The sequence below is a fragment of the Quercus suber genome, unplaced genomic scaffold (assembly GCF_002906115.3).
Source record: "Quercus suber isolate HL8 unplaced genomic scaffold, Cork oak 2.0 scaffold_49, whole genome shotgun sequence".
Classification (NCBI taxonomy): Eukaryota; Viridiplantae; Streptophyta; class Magnoliopsida; order Fagales; family Fagaceae; genus Quercus; species Quercus suber.
In genome coordinates, this window is record NW_027069514.1 from 1,862,100 (window position 1) to 1,871,316 (window position 9,217).

At 33.4% G+C, this 9,217-nt stretch overlaps 1 long non-coding RNA gene across 5 annotated transcripts; it reads left to right on the forward strand.

Annotated features, from left to right (window-relative positions):
• Positions 1 to 4,296: 4,296 nt before the first annotated feature.
• On the forward strand, positions 4,297 to 7,272 carry LOC112017733 (uncharacterized). 5 transcript variants are annotated; one of them, XR_010628362.1, is made up of 6 exons: positions 4,297 to 4,568; positions 4,751 to 4,917; positions 5,702 to 5,840; positions 6,287 to 6,562; positions 6,766 to 6,912; positions 7,014 to 7,272. It is a non-coding gene; the product is annotated as an uncharacterized LOC112017733 (long non-coding RNA). The 5 variants fall into 5 exon arrangements; XR_010628361.1 differs by lacking the exon at positions 5,702 to 5,840 and having other exon boundaries at positions 4,299 to 4,568; positions 4,708 to 4,917; positions 7,014 to 7,229; XR_010628360.1 differs by lacking the exon at positions 5,702 to 5,840 and having other exon boundaries at positions 4,302 to 4,568; positions 6,778 to 6,912; positions 7,014 to 7,229.
• Positions 7,273 to 9,217: the final 1,945 nt, after the last annotated feature.

Below are 9,217 nucleotides of genomic sequence, written 5' to 3' on the forward strand. Positions count from 1 at the left end.
AGAGTTAGGCCTAACCACTTTAGTAAGACTAAAGTATATATTTATGGAATTGGATTTCATAAATATATAATGAATAACATTAAAGGATTAAACCGGGTACTCAAGGATTAAGATGTAGTAATTTACAAAGTGGCAGTCTACATTAATGACTTTGTATTACTACGAATATTTTATGAAGGGGTTGCATGTATAATAAAGTCTTGGGATTTAATTTATAGATAAGACCTAGAGTGCAACTATATTTATATAGTGGTATTAAATATAGTTAATGGTAACTTTGGACTTGTTAAGAGTTGACAGAAAAGCCCAAGGCCCATTGGAGCTAGTGTTTTATTGGTCCCACTCCAAGCCACACACTTAAGCCCAATTGGAAAGGCCCAAAAGGCCAGCCCAATTAGATAAATTGGTTAGATACAAAGGGAAAAACGTTCAGATTTTTCTGAGTATGAAAAACAACATTGAAATGGTGTGCATGTGAGTTTTTCACATACACAAGTCATCCCTTTGTTACCAATTGAGAGACCACACATCTTGGGCGTTAGTGGAATTGAAGTGAAGATTAAAAGTAGTCCCAAGTGCTTCAATTTTCGGTTTTGAAATTCACCGCTTCAAGGTACGATCTATTGTTTTCAAATTCTGAAATTCACTTAGTACGTGTTATCAATATTGAATGAAGTAGATCCGTTTAAAACTTATTTTCCGCTGCACTCATCTTTATTTCCATCATCAGCATCTTGAAGTGCTTCATTCACTTTTTTTGGTTTAAATTGGGATAGATAGCATGAGTGAGTAATTACATTTAAGACTTTGGATCTCAATCTCATGTTATCATTCAAACTACCCAATATGTTTGTGGCAGGGTGATTTAAATTTACTCTAGAAGACGGACCTTTAACCAGAGATGTGGAGGTACCTTTTTGTTCTGATGAAGGACTAGGCTCACTTTGTTCTTGTTGAGTTTCATGAACAGGTGTGGATGGTTCTGAACTTGAAGGTACTGAAACAACATCATTCAATAACTATAGTTCTTCATCATTATGTTTCCCAACATAATCATTGGGAATATCATCAACCTCCATAGTCTTTTCTTAAACCAGAGGAGTGTTTTCTGAATGAGTTTCTGAACATGATTCATCATTGATCACCACATTGGAAGACTCCATGACTGTTTTGGTTCTCAGATTGTACACTCTATATGCTCTATTAGTAGAAGAGTAGCCCAAAAAGTTTCCCTTGTCGTGTTTTGCATCAAACTTTTCTAGGTTTTCCCTATCAAGCAGAATATAACAGTCATTGCCAAATATCTTGAAGTATTTGACAATAGGCTTCTTTTCTCTCCAGAGTTCATAAGGAGTTTTCTTGGAATCAAGTCTGAAATACACTCAATTGAGTGTATGGCAAGCAGTGTTAACTACTTCTCTCCAGAAGGACTTAGGCATCTTTTTGTTACGTAGCATGACACGAGCCATCTCTTGAACAACCCTATTCTTCTGTTCCACTATTCCATTCTGTTGTGGTGTCTTGGGTGATGAGAACTCTTGATGTGTGCCTTGATCATTGCAGAAGGTAGCCAATTTTGTATTTTCAAATTTTCTTCCTTGATCACTTCTAATTTTAGCTATCACAGTACCTTTCTCAACTTGTAATTTCTTGCACAAGTGTATCATCTTTTCAGGAGCCTCAACTTTATCTCTCAAAAGCACAACCCAAGTATATCTAGTGAAATCATCAACAACAACTAGAATATACTTCTTTCCACCTAAACTCTGAACTTTGGCAAGACCCATGAGATCAATGTGAAACAACTCTAGAGGTCTTGAATTTTGAACTTCAGTTATAGACTGATGCTTAGACTTCACTTGTTTACCCATCTGACATGGTCCACATATGCACTTTTCTATCTTTTCAAACTTGGGCAAACCAATAACTGCATCACACTTGGAAATTTTCTCTAATTGCTTGTGATTTGCGTGTCCCAACTGTTGGTGCCATAAGTCTACTTGATTGATTTTTGCACTGAAACGCTTGTTGCTTATACTTGGTGTTATACAATAACAGTTGTCAGCTATCCTAACACCAATACACATATAGTCACCTCCTCTATCAAGTATCTCACATTCGTACTTGGTGAAGAGAACATTCAGTCCATTGTCACAAATCTGACTGATGCTGAATAAGTTAGCCTTCAGACCATCAACATACCATACATCTTCAAAAATAGGCAACCCTGGAATGTCCACAGTACCAATGCCTCTGATCACAGATTTGCTTCCATCTCCAAATGTGACTGTCTCAATCTTTCTTTCAAAAAGTGTCTTGAATGAAGCTTTATTTCTTGTCATATGCCTGGAACAACCACTATTCAAATACCAAAGACAAGAATCACGGGCCTTTAAGGCGGTTAAAGCAGTATAACACACATAATTATCATTATAAGTAATTATACCAAGATACTCAAGGAAAGACTTAACAAATGCAACAAGAGGCACAAGCCAAAAGTAGACAAGTAGGAATATTAGCAATAAGAAATTCAAAGAATTCATGACAACAGAGGTCAATGATCAACTCTTAGATCAAAAGATCTAAATACTAGAGCTAACCTGCTCTGATACCACTTGTACGTTTTTAAACCCTTTAAAACACAAGTTTTTTAACCCAGTTATTTAGCCAAGTGATTACTTAGATAAATTATTCAAATCTAGGTTAACACAATTAAATCATATCATGTACAGTAGTGCAGAAAAATAAAAAACACACGATATGATAACTCAGGAAAACCAAACCGGTAAAAAACCTGGGAAGAATTTAACCTAGCTATCCTTAAGATAAAACAGATCCACTATGAAAGAATTGAAGTTTTACAATAAAACTTAGACCACTAACATCCTATTGCTACATTGAGTAGAAAACTTACTATCACGACCACGTAACAGCTTCGAGTCCACGGACTACTTCTTTCCTTGATCCACAGCAACGACAAGTTCTCCTACTTGTGTTTTTCTTTAAGCTCTTGAAACAACAACCGAAGAGATCACCAAATTCTTGACATCAATCTTGATAACCCTAAGTATGTATGAAGGTAAACACCTCTAGATCTCACAAAAAATTCACATACATAGCATATCAACAACTTCTAAAACGTGGCTAGGGTTTTTCCTTTTATACTTGAAGCAAAACATAAAACCCTACACGTCATATGGGCTTGGGCTGAGTTGGAAATTCTGCAGAAAAAACAATCTACATGAGGTTCAATTGATCGAGTCTAATTTTCGATCGATCGAGCCTTGCAGATTTATCCAATAAATCCTGTAGTACAGTCGATTCCAATTTTACAAATAAACACACTTTGAGCAGCCTAAATCTAGACTGTAAGTTTTGATCATGGTTTGCCAACTCATTACAAATTGAAACTCTAATACATTTAGCTCCTAAAGTCTTAGAATCTAACATAGATTTTAAAAAGAAAATATTTACATAAAAAAAGTCTAATGTATCTTAAATTGCAGCAAAGTAAACATAGTGTAATCTAATTCTTCTTATTTTTTTTTAATTACTCCACTAAAAAAAAGAAGGTAAAATGCATCTTAAATTGCAGCAATCATATACTACACTAAAAAAAAGAAGGTAAAATGCATCTTAAATTGCAGCAATCATATACTACACTAAAAAAAAGAGGTCTAATGCATTTTAAATTGCAGCAACGTATACTATTCTAAATCAAAAGGTCTAATGCATCTTAAATTGCAGTAACTGTATACTACACTAAATCAAAAGGTCTAATACATCTTAAATTGCAGCAACTGTATACTACACTAAAAAAAATAGAGGTGTAATGCATCTTAAATTGCAGCAATATTTATAAAATGTTTTAAATATATATATAATTAAATTAAAATTTTACGACTAAGAGCTTTTAGAAATTTAAAACTTTCCATAATTTTTTAAAATATTTTATAATATATTTTTTTGTAAAAAAAAAAAAAAATTACATAATATGCATTTTCCATGTAACTTAATTTTTAAAAATATTTTTACTATTTTTTTTTGTTATTAGATTTGATTATATTATCAAAAAATATATTTTTTAAAATTTATATAATCTTTTTATTAAACCATACATCACACATGCATAATACTAGTCTTATCTTATATATATAAAACTGAAACTTTTTAAACTCCCACATTTTTCCACATTAGCATTATTTAAAAAAAAAAACTATAAATTTTCCACATCAACATTACTTAAAAAAATAAAACTATTAAAAAAAGAAAAACCCTTAACACCATAACTATTTCTCCCCAAAACAAACCCGGTAAAATTTACTCAGTTCAACCCCTAAACAAAACCCAATACAAAAACCTATTTCTCTGTTTCTGTCTCTGTCTCTCCATTAAACACAAATTCAACCCCTAAACAAAACCCAATACAAAAACCTTTTTCTCAGTCTTTGTCTCCTTCAAACGCAAACTCAGCCCAACATGCTAGACGCAGATCTCTCTCTTCCCCTGTGACGGTAAACGAATTCGACTAAGCCACAAATGCTTTGCCTCACAACCAACGGCTACAGGTATAATCTTTTATTTTAATTTTGGGTGTTTAATAGGATTTAGGTTTGTCTATTTTGTTTGGTTTTGATTTACGAAATTGGTTCAGATTTTGTTTTGATTTAGAATTGGTTTTTATCAATACTCGAAACCCTAATATAGGTTCTCCCTCAATTTTGGTTCCTTTCAATATATCAAATTTTAGCAAGAGCAAGAGCAAGCCGAAGAAGAGGACTTGTGATTTCTGTGATTCTAGGTTCATGATTTGAGATTTAAGTAGAGATTTTTGGATGACAATTGTGAAAGATGATTTCTGCATATGGGCAAAGTTCATTCTTCGCTTGATTCAGTTATAGTCTAATCCAGTCATGGGTAACTTCTTTTGCTTCATCTTCTTTTTTATTATAACTAAATATTGATTAATTATCCTACTTATCTCTCAAATTTTGAATGGTGGTTGCGCTTTTAATTGTGGCAATTTAAATAAGTCTTAGTGGGATTCTGCATATGGAGAGCAATGATAAATTTGACAAAATTACAACAATTTTTTATTTATTTTCTATTATCTGGAACAAAATTGAGCAATTTAGGTTTGAAACAGCAATTGAACCCTGGAGCTGAGGAAGTTTAATTGCCATTTGTTTCGATTACTACGCTACTTCATTCTAATGCCATCAGCAGGATTTTGCTAGAAAACCCTTTAGAGTCATTCATTATGTGTTGATTTACGCAAAAGGGCTATGCTGATTTTTTTACTGCTTGCAATGCACAAGTTACAGGGCAATGCAATGGTGTAGTGTAACAATGGCTGGGTTTTTATGCTCTTTAATGCAAACTTTATATTGCTTGACATTACACGGAGTTGTCATGCATTGCAATTTGTATCTCATACACATGTGATACTTGGCTTGATTATATCTTGTTTGAGTGTTTATCCTTGGTTATAAATTGTGGATATTTTGCCTCCTTTCACCACTCAGTTTGGACTATTGTAATCAAAAGCAAAAGGTGACCTTAAGTCGCCAATGCCTAATTTCCTAAGTTGAGAGGCACCAAAATGAGGCCCCTAGGCGCTAAAAGCGAGTTCCTCACTGAAGGTGTTTTGCTCAAAGCCTTATATCAACGTCCTAACCGCCATTATATCAATTGAAAATAGGGCAGTCGAGTAGGTGAACTTACAGGACAAGTCTGGAACTTTGGTAGAAGAAAGGGTGGTGAAAATGGACAAATATAGCCAAGGCTTTGTGGTTGAGTTTCTATTTCCTTTGATAATTTTGAGAAGCTGCCAAGGCTTTGTGAGTATTTGTTATCTATGTAATTGATTTTTAAAAAAGTTTGTTTAATGATTTATATATGCTTCATAATTGTTCATAAGTCACTGTTAAGAAAATTTTAGCTTCACTACTATGACATTGATTTAAGGGAATCTTTGTAAGTATGTGTTTCCATGTTCTTACCATATACTTTACGTGGTTTTTCATTTCACCACATCAAGCAATGGGGGATCGCATTCCAGATGTGTGGGGTGAATTAGGACTGACCATTTTTTTAATATATTTTTTTAAAATTCAGTGGTGTGGGCATGGGTGGAAACCTTGCCGCTTTTACTTCAAAGTAGTTGTTTTCATGGTAAATTTTAATCAATCTCATGCTCAGGTACATGGATAGGAGAATCGTCTAATACAGGTTTCTTTTAAATGTGCTAATAGTAGGAGCTTCTTTACTATTCTATTTCCTACAGGTTATTTATAGTTGTTGACAACAATGATATCTCCATAGCTATACAGTTCATCAATAAGGCAAGGCCATGGATTACATCGATGGTTGTTGGCTGGGAATATGGAGCAAACATGTTGACGAAGTACTTGGTAGAAGCTGGAGAGAATACATCGCTTACAGCTGCCATGTGCATAGACAATCCATTTGACTTAGAGGAGGCTACAGGGTCCTTTCCTTATCACATGGCCATTGGTTAGAGTTCACTGGTGGACTAATAGATATTCTAAGATCTAATAAGGTTGGTGATTGCTTTCAATCTTCTATCTATTTTGGTTCAAATGCTTTATGCCCCTCCATTCTAGCATTGTTTTAATGTTGAACAAACATAATCATTGATGTGGTATGCTTTGAATTGTGTTGGCCACCATTTAAGTGTAATAACTTATGCTTAATTTTTTTAATTGGGAATAACTTATGTTTAATGTCTACTTAACTTCTAAGAACTATTTCAAGGAAAAGCAAAAGGGTTTAACGTGGAGATGGCTTTATTGGCAAAGTCTGTTCATGATTTTGAAAAAGCAATATCTATGGTATCTTAGCACAAGAGACGTGGTTGGGAATGTGAAGATTCCTGTTCTCGTTATATAGGTCAAACTTATCTAACTTTAATGCCATCATGCTTTAATTTTTGTTCATGATTAGATTAGTCATGTCACCGATTTCCTATTGGTTTTTTGTGAGCTTTGCAGAATTGGGATTGAAGGGGGCAAAATCAAGATGCTGTGGACGTCCTCTTTTGATTCAAATTCGTAAAAGCTTCCTTACTCTCCTTCTCTCTCCATGTGGCGTGAGGTCAAATATTTGCTTTCTCTGTTCTAAATAACAATTTATAGAACTCATTGTTTTATGTTAAATAAATATATGATGTACTCTTCTATATAATTTAGATTTGTTGTATTATGTTCTTTCTCTACTCTTTTCAAGTCATAGCAAAAGAATTTGACATTAGTAACTATTTTCTATTTATTTATTATGAAAATAAGATTGCGATCATTATTGCAATTTGTTTATTTGTTTATTCATAGAATATATGTAACTATGAAAATATCTTCATTGCCAGACCTATGGTAGTGGTATTAATCTTTTCGGCATGTATGTATTTTTATGGAGATAATATACAAGATTTCTTTTTTTGGGCACAAGCATATTGTGTACTAGGTTTGACAATGTTTAATATTTGAATTAGTGAAGATTTTATGTTATGCTTGGTTCTTCTCCATTTAGTTGTATTATTTGATTAGTGAGTCTTGAGACATTCTGATTTAGTCCAAGAAATAATAATTGCAATATTTTTTTTTTCTTTTTAAAGAATCCCGTGCATCGCACGAGTTAGTGACTAGTATATATATAAAACTGAAGCCTCTGACCTCTCTACAATTTTACACATTAGCATTACTTAAATATATATATATATATATATATCCAATTCCAATTAGAACACGTCTACTTTTGAGAATTTCACTCCATAACAAAGTTTACGGGTAGAAGCCTTCTAATTTTACACATCATCTAATTATTTGTTATTTTTTATGCATATTTTATTTTATATTAATTTATGCTTATTTTTAGCCAATGGTACCTGATTCTTTTTCTTCCTCTCCTCTTTTTAGTCTCTCAAATCTAATTGTCTCTCTTCAAGCCGGAAGCCTCCACATTTGTCACTCTTTCTCTAAGCATTTAAACAGCATCATCTCGTATAAAACCACGAAAATTTATATACTTATCGTTTGTCTGGCGGTTAAATCACTGCCCTAGTGGACTATAGTATGCATAGATCAAAAAATAGCAAATTTCTAAATTCACCTGACAATTTTTTTACTTTTTATGGATGTTTATGTCCATCTTCTTTTTTCTTTTTCTTTTTTTTTTAATTTTTTTATTATTGAACAGTTTTAGACCCCTTAAAACAACTAGATTGGTTAGCCTAGATTAATTAGCCAAGTTGTTACTTAGTCAAATTATGCAATTCTAGGTTAAAGTAATCAAATAATCATATCAAAATAATAAAGCAGCGAAATAATAAAAGATACAATGATATGATCACCCAGGAAACCACATGGTAAAAACCTGGAGAAGATTTGACCTAGCTATCTTCAAGGTAAACCTGAATCCACTATGCGAAAGAATCGAAGTTCATACAAAAGGACTACAAGCTCCCTGCTCGACTTCCTAATGCTACCCACCAGTAGAACTTACTGACACGACCCCGTGCAAGCTCCGAATCCATGGACTTCTTCTTTCTTGGATTCTTCAATCAGCTACAAGCACCCCCGCTTGATTATCTTTAAGCTTCAATGGTAGCAACCAAGTTGATCATCAAGATGTAGATAATATCTCCAACTTGAAAACCCTAAGTTTTGTGTAAAGGAAAGCTCCTCAAAGATCTCACAAGAGATTTACACAAAACAGCAAGGTATGAGCAACAATACAATTGGAGCAACCTTCAAAAACGTGGCTAGGGTTTAGTTTATATACCTAAGGTAAAAACATAAAACCCTAAACGTTTAATGAAGTAGGGCTGAGTTGGAAATTCTGCAGAAAAATCAACCTGTGCGATTTTCAATCGATCGAATCTATTCTTCGATCGATCGAGCCAGGCCGAAAGTCCCAAGTACTTCTGCAGCCACTCGATTCCAACTTTACAATAATAAATCAAATTTGAGCAAGCCTAAACAAGACTAAATACATTGTTTTGATCATAGTTTGCCAACATTACAAATTAGAGTTCTAAATACATAAAATCCTAAGACCTTAGAACCTAACAATTATTATTATCAGTTATGTCCATCTATTAAACCTACGAGTAAGTCTACTACTCTAAACCTACTGAACTTAAAAAGTAATGTAAAATACCAGTCTCACACCCAAACAGTGGTCTAAAGCCACCGATAGA